Source organism: Leucopleurus acutus, assembly GCF_964270905.1.
Source record: "Leucopleurus acutus genome assembly, chromosome: 7".
NCBI lineage: Eukaryota > Metazoa > Chordata > Mammalia > Artiodactyla > Delphinidae > Leucopleurus > Leucopleurus acutus.
This window is the reverse complement of record NC_139150.1, coordinates 70,730,698-70,749,989: the sequence shown is the minus strand read 5'-3', so window position 1 is coordinate 70,749,989 and position 19,292 is coordinate 70,730,698. Positions and strand designations below refer to the sequence as shown.

Genomic DNA, 19,292 nt, shown 5'->3' with positions numbered 1-19,292 from the left:
TGATGTAAAGCATGCATGTTATTTCTTCCTGCTCAGTGTTGTGAATTTTGTAGAAAGAGTACCTGCAGAAAAAACCATCTTCCCATCGAAGTCAGCAAGTGGTACTGATAGATAAGTGCTATAAACTGCCTACAGAGGAAAAGAGAAAACATAATTATACAAAGCCCACAAGGAATAAAGACACCCTCACAAATAGAAAAATGAAAACAAAATAGAATGGACAGCAATGAAGCAACTCCATGATGACTAAATAATACCAACAGCCAAACCTTTGTTAAGTACCTCCTACATATGTACATGAAGCTTATATATGAAGACCAGGGCAGGACATTGTGGAAAAGTATACGTGATAATGTTTTGCAGATGGAGGAGTTCTCTTTTGTGTTGTTATTGTCTTTAAGCTTCTAACTTCTCTATTAATTAAAAGCATAGGAAGGAGTAGAAGAAATGAAGAGAAAGAGGGAAAGGAGGAAAGAATGGGAGAATGAGAAAGAAAAAGTGTCCAATGTTAGATATCACAGTCCATTAGAACTGCAAGCCCTTGGGGCCCATGCACAGCCATGATCACTTGATCCCACCTCACTGAATCACTTCTTAAAATGACCACTGTGGACTTATGTTATATGTTGCTGAATAACAAATTAAATCACCTCCCTCCTAAAAATGAATGGCTTACAATGCCTGTGGGTCAGGATTCTGAGGATGGTGTAACCGGGTCCTCTGCTTCACAGTCTCTCACCAGGCTGCAGTGAAAGTGTCCATCAGGGTTGGGGTCTCATCTGAAGGCTCACCTAGGGAAGGAGCTGCTTCCAAGTTAACACACATGATTGTTGGCAGAATTCATTTTCTTGAGGGATGTTGAACTAAGGGCTTCAGTTCCCTGCCAGCTTTGGCTGGAGACTGCGCCCAGCTCCTCTCTCCTATGGCAGCTTTGCTTCATCAGAATCAGCAAGAGAGAGAGTCTTCTAGCAAGATAGAAGTGATAATCTTTTGTAAACTAATCAGGGAAGTGATACCTCCTCTAAGTTGCCACATTCTATTGGCTAGAAGTACTAAGTTACTCACGTGGAGGGGATTACACAGGCATGAATCCTAGGAGGTTGAGCTAATCAAGAGCTATCTGAGAAAATGCCAACCACAACTTGGCAATCTACTCTCAGTATTTTTGTTTGCTAATTTTTTTTTCTGTCTGATCGCTATTCAAATTACCACAAAAATTCCAAACTAGTCATGGCTAAATAAACAAAACTTTGCCTTTGGTTCTAAGTTTGTGTTCCTTAGAAGAGGTAGTAGTACATTAGAAGCATTAGGTTGATATAGAGAAAGCATGAGTACAGGCCTAGGCCCAGTTCTGGCTGTAAAATTTTATCCATGAACCTGATTTTCTCATCTTTGAAATGGGAATAATTATACCTTCTCTGTTTGCCGCATATAACTGTTATGAGGACCAAGGAAGATCACATGTGTCAATGTTTTCCAAAGTACAGTAACATAGCACTGGAGGTGCTTGAGATGATTATAGGTGGTACCTGGACTATAGGAGGAAATTTTTTCAAGTATTTGTTTTTAGAGTACATTAGAAAAAACATAACTTGCACAGCAAACCCATGATTTTACAGCTAATGTTGCTTAAATAAGACTTAAATGAAGTTGGGGAAAAGGTGAGTCAACTTGAAGAAAAATATTAAGAAAATAATGTAATAGATAGTCTAAGAATAGGGCAAACATTGTGAAAGTGGTATACAAATGATTGCATAAATTTTAACATGCTCAATAAATGCATCAAATCTTATTCATTAACTTATGCCCCATGATTCTGGTTTAAGAAGGTAACTAGATATATTCCTTGTTACTAATGGAGCAAACCTAATTACACCTGGTAAAAGAGACAACTGCTTGAAAATCCAATTCTAAATTTTTTGACTACAAATAATCCATCACCTTTTTTATTAATAAAACATTTGTTCCCTGTGCATTTTCTTTTCCTAGCAATGTATTAATAATAACTTCCATTTATTAGGAGCTTACTGTATGCTAAAACATGTGTAAAAAATTTCAGTTAATACATATCCTATGAGGAAGATTGTATTATCATGTCTTTTGAATGAGGAAACTGAAGCTTAAAGAGATTAAACAACTTGGCCAAAAGAACTCAGGAAGAAAATAGCAAAGCTAGAATTTAAACTCAGGTCTACCTAGCTCCAAAGCCTATTTTAATTCTACTCTGCCAGTAATGTCTTAAAGGATTGAACTTCTACTCACTATGTCCACACCTCATGTTTTTTTGACTTCTTACACTTTTACATTTCAGCATTCCAATTTTTTTTTCCTCTGGAATGTGGGAAAATATATCAACACCAGGGCATTCAAAACAAGGTCAAAGAACGAGTTTTGTTTTTTTTTGTTTTTGCCAAATACCCAGACAGGACATACACATTAAACAGAATAAAAGAAGCAGTTGCTTCCTGGCCCAAACTCTTTCACCCAACTCACTCCAAAGGGTAGAGGAGCAAACAGAAAGATAAAGTTCAGGCACTTCCTAGGGCTCCTACCAGGCAGGGATGTTGGTACTCACCACTTCCTCTGTATGTCCTTTCAACCAAGGACAAGTCTACAAGCAAAGAAGAAGCACATTACCCATGGGCTCCAAACACCTAGTGAGCTATTTAACTGCAACGAAGTCTTTCCTCAAGAAAAGACAGCATCTGCCTTTTGCTTTTTCAGTATGACATGTAAGTTCTGACTAAAACCAGATTTTCCAGGTAATAAGGGTAACTAAAATGTGTTTAATTCTCTTTTCAAGAAGAGCTTTGAGCTTTATGTCTTTAGATCAAGAAAAATAGACTTGAAAATCTACATTGAGAAAACTGATTACTAAAGTTACAGCTCATGAACCAGTGGCAATTAGAATTCAGGAGATTACATAGAGTGGAAGGTCCTAGATGGGAAATATTACTTTCTATACTCAGATTATCCACTATCCATTTTGCAATAGGAAGCAAGTTTTTGCTTATTTGAATCATGGGGTATTAATACCACAATATTCAGACCTTAGTGATCACATACAAGGTAAAATGTACTTGTAAAAAGACAAAGTCAGAAGTAAATACATGAAAATGGAAAATTCTAAGTAAATATTTGAAAACAGGCCATTGAAATATTCTCTAATAATATACAGATTAAATTTAGAAGAGATATCTTCCCATTGCTCTTCTCTGCCCTCATAGCCCTGGAAGATGACCACCACTAGCAGTAGGTGTGTGCCTCAGTGGCACATACCATACTGACTACCACAGTCTTGTGGGTTGGGGTATACACCAGATGGGAGGTGCCATCACAGCATGGCCACCAACATTCTCTCTTCTCTGAATCCTTTAAAGAGTCCTGGCCAGTATTCCTGCAGAACATCCAACAATCTGGATTGGTTAGACTGTCTCCTCTGTGATTAGATTCACATCAAAAGTTCCATCAAAACACCACGTAGATGAACCTCAAACTGTACTAACAAAGTATACATCAGAATCAGTAACATTGTTTTATAAACATTATCTAATACTTCACTGTTAAATTTCAAGTGCTAGTTTGAGATTAGGGTGCCAAATTTAAAATCCTAAAATTGCCTTTATATTGCTTATGTTTCTGCTATCTCTTTACGTGAATTTGTTTTGAAACTTTCATTTCAACACTGCCTTGATTATAACCACAACAAACACAATTTGAGACTAGAGTGTCAAAATTAAAATCCAAAAACTGCCATCATAGTGATACTGAATTTTGGCTTATGAGAATTTTTTTTTAAACCTTCATTTCAACTATGCCTTGGTTTATAACTGTATCTAGTTCTTCAACACTGAATTATGAGTACTCATTTAATATGGGAATAGCAAAATTAGAAACCAAACCCAACATGCCTTATTCTGGTACCTAGGTCTGTTTCTTGAAGCTTTTATTTTAACTCTACCAAGGTTTCTCTAAGATGAATAATAATTTTGCCTTCTGTTTATGATTTTTGTGGAAATGGTTTTATTATTGATGCACTCATATAACAAAAATTATTTTTAAAGTCTTTATATGATGTGAGTATTGATTTTTCATAAGCCAGACCTTGTATGTTTGAGGGTGGAGTATAAAATATGAAGTATATTCAATTTTAAAATAACCTCTTTTAAGTATTATTTCTATAATTTGATTAACTTTACAACAAAAATTGCTACTCCTGCTAGAATATAAGAGCCATGAAGATGGGGATCTTTTACTATTTTGTCAGTGATGTATCTTAAGAGCCTAGAAGAGTGCCTGGCACATAACACTCAATAAATATTTGTTGAGTGACTATTAGATGAATTGAACAATCAAAACAAACTTGCACACAGAAATGAGCAACCATGAAGAAAAGCATTCCTCATTCAGAAAGGGCATTATTTTTAGATAATTTTCTAATAATATTGCCTTGCTCACTATTTTTTTCACTTAGTAAGAGTGCATATATAAAGAGAAACTTTAGAAGAAACTCTTATCAGGTATATTATGTGGTAAATGCCTTCTCCTGACATTGTTTCTGAGTGTTTTTTATGTAGTTCTCTGAATTTTCTCAATAGATTATTCCAAGTTTGAATTCAATAGATTATTCTAATATGAATTACAGCCCTCATTTTATTGCACTTCACTTTATTGTGCTTCACAGATATTGTGTTTTTTATAGATTGAAGATTTTTGGCAACCCTGCATCAAGCAAATCTATTGGCACCAGTTTTCCAACAGCATATGTTCACTTCGTGTCTGTGTGTCATATTGTGGTAATTCTCACAATATTTCAAGCTTTTTTATTATTATTATATTTGTTACAGTGATCTGTGATCAGCTTCTCTGATATTACTGTTGTAATTGTTTGAGGCCACCATGAACTGTACCCACAGAAAGAAGGCAAACTTAATGGATAAATGTGTGTGTTCTGACTGTTCCACTAACCTGAACTTCCCTGTCTCTCTCCCTCTCCTCAAGCCTCCCTATTCACTGAGACATGACAATATTAAAATTAGGCCTATTAATCACCCTACAATAGTATTCAAGTAGAAGGAAGAGTTGCAGTTCTCTCACTTTAAATCAAAAGCTAGAAATGATTAAACTTAGTGAGGAATGCAGGTCAAAAGCCAAGACAGGCCAAAAGCTAGGCCTCTGCACCAAACAGTTCATTAATTTGTGAATGAAAAGGAAAAGTTCTTGAAGGAAATTAAAAGTGCTACTCCAGGGCTTCCCTGGTGGCACAGTGGTTGAGAGTCCGCCTGCCGATGCAGGGGACGCGGGTTCGTGCCCCGGTCTGGGAGGATCCCACGTGCCGCGGAGCGGGTGGGCCCGTGAGCCATGGCCGCTGAGCCTGCGCGCCCGGAGCCTGTGCTCCGCAAACGGGAGAGGCCACAACAGTGAGAGGCCCGTGTACCGCAAAAAAAAAAAAAAAAAAAATCCTAGGACCATTAAGAATTATGCTAAATCTACTCTGCCTATGCTCTATAAATGGAACAACAAAATCTGTATGACAGCACATCTGTTTACACGTGGTTTACTAAATAAATATTTTAAGCCTGCTACCGAGACCTACTACTCAGAAGATTTTCAAAATATTACTGCTCATTGACAATGCACCTGGTCACCCAAGAGCTCTGATAGAGACATACAATGAGATTAAGGTTGTTTTCATGCCTTCTAACACAGCATTCATTCTGCAGCCCATGCATCAAGGAGTAATTTTGACTTTAAAGTCTTATTACTTAAGAAGTACATTTCGGGGCTTCCCTGGTGGCGCAGTGGTTGAGAGTCTGCCTGCCGATGCAGGGGACACGGGTTCGTGCCCCGGTCCAGGAAGATCCCACATGCCGCGGAGCGGCTGGGTGCGTGAGCCATGGCCGAGGAGCCTGTGCGTCTGGAGCCTGTGCTCCGCAACCGGAGAGGCCACAACAGTGAGAGGCCCGTGTACCGCAAAAAAAATAAAATAAAATAAAATAAAAATACATTTCATGAGGCTACAGCTACCATAGACAGTCATTCTTCTGATGGATCTGGGTAAAGTAAATTGAAAACCTTCTGGAAACGATTCACCATTCTAGATGCCATTAAGAACATTCATGGGGCTTCCCTGGTGGCGCAGTGGTTGGAAGTCCGCCTGCCGATGCGGCGGACACGCGTTCGTGCCCCGGTCCGGGAGGATCCCACATGCCGCAGAGCGGCTGGGCCCGTGAGCCGTGGCCGCTGGGCCTGCGCGTCCGGAGCCTGTGTGCTCCGCAGCGGGAGAGGCCACAGCGGTGAGAGGCCCGCGTACCAAAAAAAAAAAAAGAACATTCATGGTTTATGAGAAGAGGCCCAAATATCAACATTAACAAGAGTTTGGAAGAAATTGATTCCAGCCTTCATAGATGACTTTGAGGGGTTCAAGACTTCAGTGGAGGCAGTAACTACACATTTGGTGGAAATAGCAAGAGAACTAGAATTAGAAGTGGAGCCTGAAGATGTAACTGAATTGCAGCAATCTCATGATAGATATAACTTTAACAGAGGAGGAGTTGCTTTTTATGGATGAGCAAAGAAAGTGGTTTCTTTTTTTTTTTAATTTATTTATTTGTTCATTTTTGGCTGCGTTGGGTCTTTGTTGCTGCGCGCGGGCTTCCTCTACCTGTGGCGAGCGGGGGCTTCTCTTGTTGCGGAGCACGGGCTCCAGGCTTCAGCCGTTGTGGCTAGCGGGCTCTAGAGCGCAGGCTGAGCAGTTCTGGCGCACGGGCTTGGCCGCTCCGCGGCTTGTGGGATCTTCCCGGACCAGGGCTCGAACCCATGTCCCCTGCACTGGCAGGCGGACTCCCAACCACTGCGCCACCAGAGAAGCCGAAAGTGGTTTCTTGAGATGGAATCTATTCCTGGTGAAGATGCTGTGAAGAGTGTTGAAATGACAGCAAAGAATTTAGAATATTACATAAACTTAGTTGATAAAGCAGCATCAAGGTTTGAGAAGACTGACTCCAGTCTTGAAAGGAATTCCACTGTGGGTAAAATGCTAGCAAACTCCATTGCATCTACAGAGAAATCTTTCGTGAAAGGAAGAGTCAATGGGCACAGCAAACTTCATTGTCGTCTTATTTTAAGGAATTGCCACATCCACTCCAACTTCAGGAACCACCACCCTGATCAGTGAGCAGCCATCAACATGGAGGTAAGACCCTCCACCAGCAAAAAGATCATGACTTGCTGAAGACTCAGATGATGGTTAGCATTTTTTAGTAATAAAGTATTTTTTTAATAAATTTATTTATTTTTGGCTGCGTTGGGTCTTTGTTGCTGCACACGGGCTTTCTCTAGTTGCGGTGAGCGGAGGATACTCTTCGTTGTGGTACACAGGCTTCTCATTACGGTGGTTTCTCTTGTTGCAGAGCACGGGCTCTAGGCGCGCGGGCTTCAGTAGTTGTGGCTCGCGGGCTCTAGAGTGCAGGCTCAGTAGTTGTGGCGCATGGGCTTAGCTGCTCCACGGCATGTGGGATTTTCCCGGACCAGGGCTCGAACCCGTGTCCCCTGCATTGGCAGGCAGATTCTTAACCACTGTGCCACCAGGGAAGTCCCTTTAGTAATAAAGTATTTTAAATTAAGGTATGCACTTTGTTTTTTTAGACATAATGCAATTTAGCACCTAATAGACTACAGTGTAGTGTAAACATAATTTTTATACGCGCTAGGAAACCAAAAAATTTGTGCAACTTGCTTTATTGCGATATTTGCTTTATTGCAGTGGTCTGGAACTGAACCTACAATATCTCCAAAGTCTGCCTGTATATTTATATCTTGGGAACATGTCGTTATATACAAATAATCAAAGAAAATGTTAAGACTACAATTTTTTAAATAAAAAAGAATTAACAGTGTAAAGAAGTGTAAAAAAATCTTCAGAGTGATTAAGCAAATTTAGGGATGGAAGAGGTGGTATCAACATATTTTATCAAATTTTTTTGCTGGACAAGTTTCAGAATTACTATAACATCTACTATTTTTTTCTGAAAAATAAATGAATCTTCCATGCTAAAATTGTGACATAAAATTTCATTTCTACACTTCAGTATAAATTAGTCTACATTTAAAATTTGCACTCCTCTCTGAGCTCTAGACTAATATTGAACATCTTTCAGCTCTTTCTAATATTGAACATCTCCACCCTGGATATATCACCATGTCTCAAGTTCAGGCTCTCTGAACTCAAACTTGTGATCTTTACCTCAAACTGCATCCTCATCCAGTGTTCCCTGTTTTGGTAACCATGATCACCAACCTCTTCAGCTATACAAACCTGCATAACATCTTCCTCTCCTTTATCTTCTATCTCAAGTTTATTGCTAAACACTGTTGAAGTTATTCCTTAATTATTAAATATATCTTAAAGCATTCTACTTCTCTCCATCTTGCATACAGACACTTTAGTTCAAACTACCAAAATCTCTCCTCTGAACTCCCAGCCTGCTAGTATCCGCTTTCGCTTCTTCTCCAAACCATTCTCCAACGTGCATCTAAAGTGATTTTTTTTCTTTTTTTATGTAACTGAAAATCTGATCACATCACTTCAATGGCTTCTCCTTTTCTTAAGATAAAGATAAAAATTCTTACCATGGCTTATACTGCCCTACAAGATCTTGCTGTGCTTCCTTTTCCAACCACAGTAGCCATACTCTCCTCCTCCATCCCTATGCTTAACCATAACTTCTTCAATACGTCCATGCTTTCTCCCACCTCACAGCTTGCCAGATGCAGTTCTTTCAGCCTGGAATGCAACTACTGCCCCATTCCCTTGATTAGTTAATACCAACATAGTCTTGCAGATCTCACCTCAAATATCCCTTAATTTCCTTGACCACCAGACTAAGTCAGTTCCCTCATTATGCATTCACAGAGCATCCAGGACATTTACCTAATGGCAGTTACCATGTTTTATAGCTAATACTCTCTGATTTCCTCATCACTTACACCTAGCACATAGTATCTGATATTTAGTATGGACTCAATATCAAATTTCTTAATGGATAAGTAAAATATTTTACAGATAGCTAATAGTTCAAGATTTTATTTTAGCAGTTACTGAAAATATGGTTGAATTAAATGTGGATTAAGAATATATTTTTAGGAAGATATGAACATGTTGGTATTATTTACATCACACACATGACATATTGGTAATATATGAGAGGACGGCTTCATGAGAGGCAAGAAAGTTAAAAGCAGCAAGAAAAAAAGAGTCCATCGGGATACAAAGCTGCAGAAAGAAACTACAGTCAGATGAAGACTGAGATTATTGTATCCAGCAACAAGAAAATCATTGGTAACCACTAGCCAAGTTTACCTAGATTCTGAATGAAAGCCAGATTACAAAAGATGGAGGAGTGAATGGAAATAGAGATAACATTCCTCTTCCAAGGAGCTTAAATTCTGAATATGTAGCTTCTCTAGCAATGCATAAGGTAATTATTTAATTGTGTCTGTGCTGTGTGATTAGATCTACAAGAGCAACAATTTCAGATGAGAAAAAAAATCCAATTTTCATTTCACAGTAACTCATGAAGATGGAGGCTTGAATGTAGGGCTGGCTCCACAGCATATCATATTAATCAAATCTTCAAGCCAATTCATCCTGCTGAGATATTTGTACATGTGCTTGTACAGGCACATGCATTTTTTAAAACAAAGAAGCCTGGTAAAATTTTTAAAAACGTTCTAAAAAATTACTACATTTTATAGAGAGGGTTTTATGCCAAGAGCCCTGGGGGGTAAATACTTTAACAGATATGTATGAATCATGGATTTCCCTGGTGGCGCAGTGGTTAAGAATCCGCCTGCCAATGCAGGGGACACAGGTTCAAGCCTTGGTCCGGGAAAATCCCACATGCCGTGGAGCAGCTAAGCCCATGCGCCACAACTGCTGAGCCTGCACTCTAGAGCCCGTGAGCCACAACTACTGAAGCCTGCCCGCCTGGAGCCCGTGCTCTGGAAAAAGAGGAGCCACCGAAATGAGAAGCCCACACACTACAATGAAGAGGAGCCCCTGCTCGCCCGTGCGCAGCAATGAAGACCCAACGCAGCCAAAAATAAATAAATAAATTTATAAAAATGAAAAAGAAATGTATGCATTATACCTAATGAAAGATTAGTACTAAACATAGCTCAGAAATAACATATCTCTGAGGGAAAAAAAACACAAATTAAATATGTAATTTATGCCAAATAACAATCTTCAAAAGAAAACTAAGATAAAGTAAAATTCTCAATTCACTGATCTTTTTTAGCATATTTCAAGAAATTAAGTAACTATCTCTACTTTGAGAAAATGTTTTTCAGGTAACTCAACCTCTTATTCCCCCTCCTGATATTCCATCTACAATAGTAAGAGTTGTGAAATTCACCAGATCCTAACATGAAAACTAGACATCCAATATAAGAGAAAGACAGAGAACTTCATGTCACAAGTAATTACTGACTCCTATATTGCTGTATTATTCAACATGTCTAAGTTGAGCAGTAAGTCCTCTTCATGTAGGTGAAAATGTATGTAAGTCCTCATTCATGTAGGTGAAAATGTATGTAAATATTCTGATCTAAGAAACTAATTATGTTTTATTTATAAACACAAAGGCTTAGAAATACTATGACCAACTGGGTAGCAATAAGGTCCCCAGAACTCAGGTTGTGCTTTTTAAATACCATTTCCCACTGAAAAATAATCAGTGCTCCTTTGAGAAATGGTTGATACCATGCGTAGTGCAGGAAATGTACCGGATAAGAGTGGAATATGTTGTCATACCAGAAATCAAGGATTCTGTCAAAGACTACTGAAGTCATGTTAAAAAGACTCAAGAGCCAACTTGCAGGAGCTCCCAGTGGCCAAAGATAGGGCTTGAGCATCAATAGGAATGATAATTATAGTAAATTGAAACACACCAATTATGTTTAAATGCATATGTTTACAATAATTTAAAAATCAGTAATCACCTTTGGAAGAGGCTAGGGACTCAACTCACCATTTTGAAAACTTGAAAATAAAGTATTCATTCTGTCTCTTATATATACCTGAGGGCAACCAAGCAGATAATGAAGAAATTTTTCTCCTTATAGAAGTATTCCAGCTAGTGGATGATAGGATTAAAATATCACCATTTTGCAACCCCTAAGGAAATATTAGATCTAAGAAATAATTATCAGTGGCTGCTGAAGTCATAGAAAAAGAGATAATCGATTATGTGCCTCTTGGTGGAAGTTTACAATTCTACTTATGAAGTATTTTTGCCAAAATATCAAACCTGAGTCACATCCAAACTCTAGATCTAAATACCACATGATAAGAAATACAAGTGACAGAGAAAAATGTTAAATATCATCATGAAGAAGCATTCTGTAAAGTCCGGACTTCAGAAAACCACAGAATTAACAACTCAATTCCTGCAACAAATCAATTGAAAGGGAGAAGAAGAAGAAGGATGAGGAAGAGGAGGAGAAGGAGAAGGAGAAGGAGAAGGAGGAGGAGGAGGAGGAGGAGAAGGAGAAGGAGAAGAAAGAAAGAAAGAGGGGTACTGATAGATTAGAAGAGACACAAGAGACTGGTAAAAATTTCAATCAACTTCAATGTGTTGATTTTATTTTCATCCTTATTCATATAAATAAATTATTAACAACAGTTTTTAAAAAGCAATGAAAAGTGATATGTGTAAAAATTGGAAGAGACTCCATATGGACTGAATTGTGTCCCCCAAGATTCATATGTTAAATCTCTAACACCCAGTACCTCAGAATGACTGTATTTGTAGATAAGGCATTAAGGTGATTAAGTTAAAATGAGGCTGGGGGGCGGCCCTAATCCAATCTGACTAGTGTCTTTATAAGGAGAGGAAATTTGGACACACAAAAGAGATAGCAGCAGCTTGCATGCTCACAGGGCGACTATGTAAAGCGGCAGCAGGAGAGAGACCATCTGCAAGCCAAGGAGAGAAAACCAAAACGGAAAAAATAAAATTCTGTTGTTAAAGCCACCCAGTCTGTGGAATTTTGTTATGGCAGCCCTAGAAAACTAATACAGATGCTAAAATGATGTATATGTCCATCATTCAATTAGACTTAGAACCATTTATGGGGATCCTGGAGCAATAAATCTCAACTGATGAAATGGAGAGAATCAAGCCTCCTGGTGAGATGGGGGTCATATATAGCTTGAAAAAGCCACAAAAATGATTCTGAATTTCTTTCTCCCCCAACTTAGAATCACTGTCTTAGATCCAACCAAAACACACACACACACACACACACACACACACACACACACACACACAAGTGAGGACATGATTATGGAACTACTTCTCTTGGTCACTCAGCTGATTTTATTCACACTTTTATAGTGAGTTCATACATAGTTTCACCAACTAGAATATAAACATTTTCACTAGGGATCTGAACTATTTATAATATTGAAACTGATTCTATCCCTTCCCTTCTATTAACCTCCTAAATTCTATGCCAATTTACTGTTTACTTTCTCTCCCTTCTCACTTGTAAATAATCCACCCTATTAAAAGGCAGAGCTGTGACTATTCCAAATTTCAATTGCCCACTATGTTCTCATCCATTTCATCTCTTAAATGTGTTTAAAGCATTAACAATAGGTTGTGTTTCACCCTAGAGACAACTGGGTTTCAGGAAGAGGTAAAACGTTTCATTATCTCACTCTATTGTCCAAGACAAATGTGCTATTGTATTATGTGTGAAAAGTCACCTTTGAAGTCTATTAAGGATATGTTGTGAGGGTGAGCCATCTGGAAAACACACTGTAGACTGAAAAATAATTATAAACTAGTTTATTGTGTTTTCTTTCCAGTTAAGCCTACAATGACAGCTGCTGAAAACCCTATGTAGTGCAAATGGTAGAGGATCTGAAGCCACACAGGTTAGACTACTCCTCCAGCAATGATTAGCTAGTATGCCAGTGACTTAACTTCTCTTTTGTCTTGCCTGTAAAAGTGAGATACGAGTGCATGTTGCATAAGAGTTTTATGAGGATTAAATAAAATAATACTTTAAAACATTTGGAACAGAGTAGACAAGTGTAATTTCTCCTCTCATCTTTTAAGCATAGAGGATATTTAATATTCTTTACATAGAGAATATTAGAAAATCCAATAATATTTGGAAACCAGGTTGAGCAGGTTGGTTTTGTAAAGAAGTCCACTGAGCTTCCATGTGGTTTCCTTTAAATTTCAGGGGAGAAAAAGGCCTTGGAAGATCAAGTTTGAAGCTTCCTCAGGAATTCTCAGTTTGGAGTGGGTTAGGACCACCCAGATTTTGCTTAATAGAGAAGCGCTGTCCGTGGTGCTAGTAACCACGCATACCCCTGGAAAAGTTTTTCCCTGCCCAAAGTTCTTTTCCAGTCAATTTGTCTAGTGCAGCTCACATATCTGCCTCTGGGAAGCTTATCAATATTTCCGCTCTTTGGGTTTCTTCCTATCTTAACATTCTTTATCTATGTCTCCTTCAACAACAACCATTCTCTTCCATCTTATCAACTTCAAATAGTTTTTATTTCTTAGACACTTTGCCCATACCCACCACTTAAGAAGGTGGCTCAAATATTGGCTCAGGCTATATTTTACTAACCTTTTTGTTAAGTTTTAAGGAAATCCAAGGCTCAAAGCAAGAACATAGGAAACAGTTGATTTTCAATGCATTCTTTAAAGACTCCCTTCAGCTGCAACACCTCTAAGGAAATTCCCTGCACTTTTTAAGTTCCCCTCTTTCTTACTTCCAAGGTACCCTGTAGATGTATCTCTCAGTAAAGTTATCACATTAAATTGAAACTCTTGTTGTTAGTTTTGTTAGTTTTGAGTGTCACTAGAAAGAGTTTCTTAAAATCTAGGAGCCTTTTTTTTTTTAAGCACTGGCCAGCTTGTACCCACTCCACTCTTCCTCTCTTCTCCACCATGTCATGTCTACCTATGCTGATGAAGCATGCAGTTTCAGAAGACTAGGCCAGGAAAATTCATTTCAGTTTAAGGAAAATTTATGATCTTAGCTTTCATGCTCACCTGGATTTGTAATTCATGCAGGCATATTTTTATGCAGTCATACAAGTATTCATTTTAGAGTTGTATACTTATATAGTAGTAGTAATAGTCATAGTAGTAGTAGTATATTCAAGCACTATTTTCATCTATCCCTATGTCTACCTTTTCAAAAAGCAAATCTGCATGTAATCTGTTGTTTTACTTCTGAGTTCTTGAGTACCTTGATTATCCATCACTAGTAGCCTTTCCTTCAGTTCCTCAATCCTAATGCTGTCTTGTCATAGGACAGAACTCTCATAAGAGTAAATTCTATCCTGAACTCATTTTGGTTGGGAAACCTGAAACTTTACCTAGGTTTCCTCTGTTGTTCTGATCATGAGCTAGGATTCTATGTCATCCTGGATGGCCCTCCTCTGGAACCCAGACATCGCTACCTCTCTGACCATTGCCAGGAGTGGCTCTATTTATCATATTTTGTAACCCACACGAGGAATTTATATTTTCCATCCTTACAATTCTAATATCTGTGGCCTGGAAATCTTGGTTCATATAGAGAGAACAATTTTACCATGAGATGTTGGAAGAGTCCCATTTAAGCTCTAGATGCTGCCCAATCACTTCAGGCTCTTCATGCTAAGAGACCAGTTAGGAAGTATAGGAGTCATCTCTCCTAAAGAGGATAATTGATCATGTTTATCAGGAAAAGATAGGGCTTCTGAATCTAGAAGCATTCAGTAAAAAAGCATTTGATATCCAGGTAATCCACTGGAATATCTCGATATTTATCTGTCCAATTGTGATAGTAAATGGACAAGTATACCAGCCATGGTGTGAAAGGGCATGGTTACTAGCTCACAACTCTCAGGAATGGGGGTCTACTTAACCTACTAAGTTAGACACCTAGATAACTAGATGTGCTAAGAGTGAGGGAATCTAGAAAGGGAGTTGAAGAGGGAGACAAGGATTATTAGTAGTGGCTTTGTAACCAGCTGCAGTAGCAAGAGCTGTAGTTGTCTTCCTAACCTTCACAAGTATTCTGACTTGCTGTAGGGGTGAACTAGACTTCAAATTAGAATATACCAAAGGAGAAATTATAGAGCTGAGAAAGAGGAGACTGTTATTACAATAAAAGTGGGAAATGCGTTTTTTATATTTATTTAAACTAAAAAAGAGAGAAAGTTCAAACATTTTTCACACACTCCCACCCCCTGCCTCTGGGACCACCAATCTGTTTTCTGTATTAATGAGCTTGATTATTTTTCTTTTGTTTCTTGGGGGGTGGGGGATTGTTTTTGTTTAGATTCCACATATAAAAGAGATCATATGGTATTTGTCTTTCTCTGTCTGACTTATTTCACTTAGCATAATGCCCTCAAGGTCCATTCACATTGTCATGAATGGGAAGATTTCAGTCTTTTGCAGCAGATATATATATATCAAGTTCTTTATCCATTCATCCATCAGTGGACACACAGGTTGTTTCCATATCTTGGCTATTGTAAATAATTTATATGTCTTTCTGAGTTAGTATTTTCATTTTCTTCAGAAATGGAATTGCTGGATCATACAGTAGTTCTATTTTTAATTTTTTGAGGAAACTCCAACTGTTTTCCACAGTGGCTACATCAATTTACATCCCACGAACAGTACACAGGGGTTGCCTTTTCTCCACATCCTCACCAACACTTGTTATTTCTTGTCTTTTTGATAATAGATATTTTAACAGGTGTGAGATATCTTACTGTGGTTTTGATTTGCATATCCATGGTGATTAGTGACGTTAAGCATCTTTTCATGTACCTGTTGGCCATCTGTATGTTCTTTGTAAAAATGTCTATTCAGACCTTCTGCCCATTTTCTAATTGGATTGCTTGGTTTTTTGCTACTGAGTTGTATGAGTTCTTTATATGTTTTGATATTAGTCCCTTATCAGATATATGGTTTGGAAATATTTTCTCCCATTCATTGGTTGCCTTTCATTTTGTTGATGGTTTCCTTTTCTGTGAAGAAGCTTTTTAGTATGATGTAGTCCCACTTACTTATTTTTGCTTTTGTTGTCAGAGTCAAAAAGTCATTGCCAAGTCCTATGTCGAGGAGCTTACCGCCTATGTTTTCTTCTAGGAGTTCTATGGTTTAAGGTCTTACATTCATGTATTTAATTCATCTTGAGTTAATTTTTGTATATGGTGTAAGATAGCTGTCAAGTTTCATTATTATGCATGTGGCTGTCCAGTTTTCCCAATACCATTTACTGAAGAGGCTCTCCTTTCCCCATTGTATATTCTTGGCTCCTTGGTCATAAATTAATTGACCACATAGTGTGGGTTTATTTCTGGGCTTCTAGTTCTGTTCCATTGATCTATGTATCTGTCTTTATGCCAATACCATACTGTTTTAATAACTGTAGTTTTGTAATGTAGTTTGAAATCAGAAAGTATGATGCCTCCAGCTTTGTTTTTCTTTCTCAAGATTGCTTTGGCTATTTGGGGATTTTTGTGGTTCCATAGAAATTTTAGTACCATTTGTTCTATTTCTTTGAAAAATGCCGTTGGAATTTTGATAGGGATTGCATTGCTTCTGAAACTCTATTTGTTGGTTTAAATGCCACTAGGGAGAGTTTCTTAAAATCTAGGACCCATATCTTATCCAACTGTGAACTGTGTTATAGGATATGCTGAACTAAGTTTTGTTGAACTAAATTTAATTACTGAATCCATTAGAGGGCAGATCCAACAATACTCCTTTAAAAGGCAACCTGCCTTGTTGCATTTGGCTGTGCACTAAATTTCAGAGTAATCAGGCTGTTCTGATGAAGATATTCTTGACTGAGCCCATTTGCCAACACACCCACCAATATCAGTATAGTGACTCAGCCCCTCCAGGTAACTGGCAAAGAAGCAATGCCATTTATTTCAAAGACCCTGGCTTCCTACCGTCCATCTTTTCTCTTCCTTCTCCCATTCAACTGGCACACCTGTAATCCCCAATACACTGTGCATGGGAACTGGCCTCTAAGACTAGATGAAAACAGCTCATCCATGCTTTTCACCCAGCAGTAGATTTCTATTCTTCTGGCCAGACCATAATAGAATCAGCATCAACAAATAAAAAGACAGTTTTTTGCTAGATAAGAGTGGAGGTTCAAATAAGAGTGAAAGGTAGAGGGAAGAGACATGGGGACATATGTATATGTATAACTGATTCACTTTGTTATAAAGCAGAAACTAACACACCATTGTAAAGCAGTTATACGCCAATAAAGATGTTAAAAAAAAGAGTGAAAGGTAGAGGAATTAAGAACCTGAAAACTAAGAAATGTGGTGTGGTAAGAGAGAGAAAAATTGTTATTAATGCTGCCCCCTTCCCTTCCCCATCCAGGTTAATTTCAACTCTATTGAGGCTCAGTCAGCAAATCTTTAGCCATAATCACCACTTCCATGCCACCCCCTACCCTGTCTGTAAAGAGCTCTTCTTTATTCTACAGTGGATTGGGAGGAGGGGAATCCAAGCTAAGATATGCTAGAAGAAACACGTGGAGTCTCTCATTTGTGAGTAACCAAGCAATTGCCCTCACTTTAAGATTGTGTTTCTCAGTACTCTAAACCAAAAATGATGTTATAGATAAGAGCTGTTAAATGTTAGGAGCATGAGAACTGCTCACCAAAGTTTTCAGGCAACAGATACATAACTTGTGGTCCTCTTCCTATTTCAGTAGAGCATCACCTGTAATTTTTTTTAACCTTAAAAGCAACGCATGGGCTTCCCTGGTGGCACAGTGGTTGAGAGTCCGCCTGCCGATGCAGGGGACACGGGTTCGTGGCCCGGTCCGGGAGGATCCCACATGCCGCGGAGCGGCTGGGCCCGTGAGCCATGGCTGCTGAGCCTGCGTGTCCGGAGACTGTGCTCCTCAAGGGAGAGGCCGCAACAGTGAGAGGCCCACACCCGCAAAAAAAAAAAAAAAAAAAAAAAAAAAAAGCAACGCATATGTTAATACAAACTCACTTAAAAAGATTAGGAAGAAAAGCAAAGCACTTGGCCTTTAAATCTTCAGAAGTGGGTTTAATGACAGTTTAATGACAGGTCCAGAACCACATCCCTGTTTTATTATGTTTCATTATTACGGCATAATTTCCTTTATTACCTATGATAAATGGAAATCAAATACTTGCTGAGGTGGGTTTAAATAGGTAAGAGTGCAAAGAAAAATAGGTTGTTCAAATATCATGAAACTGGGATCTCAGATTCTTAAAATATATATTTTTAAGTGAGGTACCAAGCTATAACTCTCAATCTCAAACTAGCTGTGTGTGAGAGTTGTTTTTTCGTTTTTCTTGTTTGGTTTTGTTTTAGGATTGTATCCATAATTCAAAGATGAAAAGAATAAAAAGTACATTCAAAGCAGCATTCTCAGGATTTTTCACTTAGACTGATTTTTGGCTCATTCAAGTAGGAAGATATTCCCCCCCCCCCAAATTGCTAAGGTTGATGCAAGACGTGAAGCTAGTGAAGTTCAAGTACCGCCTGGGGATGAATTTCACCAGCATGACAGGTGCAGAGCTGTCACTTTAAGACATCTTAAGAGAGACGAGGTTATTTTAAATGCCTTTCTCTCAGCCTTTTGATTACACAGGGAGCGACTAACTTCTAGTGAAACCAGCTGCCCCGGGACGGAAGGAATAGAAATCCTCTGCTCCGCCTGCTGGAGGGAGGTGATTAAGAGCTGAGTGCACTGATTCGACCTTTCCAAAAAACTTAGCCTAGGATTGCTGGACACCCCGCAGCGAGTTGCGCAGCGGGATCCGCTCTGCGGTGTCTGGCGCGTGCGGCCGGGCACCTTCTGGGCTGCTCTTCCTGGCCCCTACCCTCGCGGCTGTAACGTCAGCTGCCTGCCAGGCCTCTCAGCCAGCACAGTGGGACATGCCCGAACGGACAGGGGGCGGAGCCTAAGGAGGTGGGAAGCACCCAGCCCGACTGCCCCGCTGGAAACGAACTCAGTCCCTGCTGGCTCTCCACTCCGGCAGAGTGTAGCTCGGCGGTGAGGACGCTGCAACGCGCCCGCACTCTGCGGCCAGAGTGGATCGCGCGACGTTGCGGCTGCGCGAGGGGCCTTTTCCTGGGAGCCATCCGGGAAAAGCCCAGCTTAACTACAGGCCTTTCGGCCATTGGACGGACCCCCCAAGCCGCAGAAGGACGGCGAAAGGGGACTGAAGCTGAACTGAGCTCTTACGGAGT

General features: G+C 39.1%; 1 pseudogene across 1 annotated transcript in view; it reads right to left on the bottom strand.

The window, feature by feature from the left end:
- LOC309963814 (origin recognition complex subunit 6-like) overlaps positions 1-19,223 on the bottom strand; it is a 59,706-nt pseudogene extending 40,483 nt beyond the window's left edge. Inside the window, exon 1 of the transcript in view lies at positions 19,023-19,223. The product of the transcript in view is annotated as an origin recognition complex subunit 6-like (transcript). The remainder of the gene's footprint in view (positions 1-19,022) is intronic.
- Between the last annotated feature and the right edge of the window lie 69 nt (positions 19,224-19,292).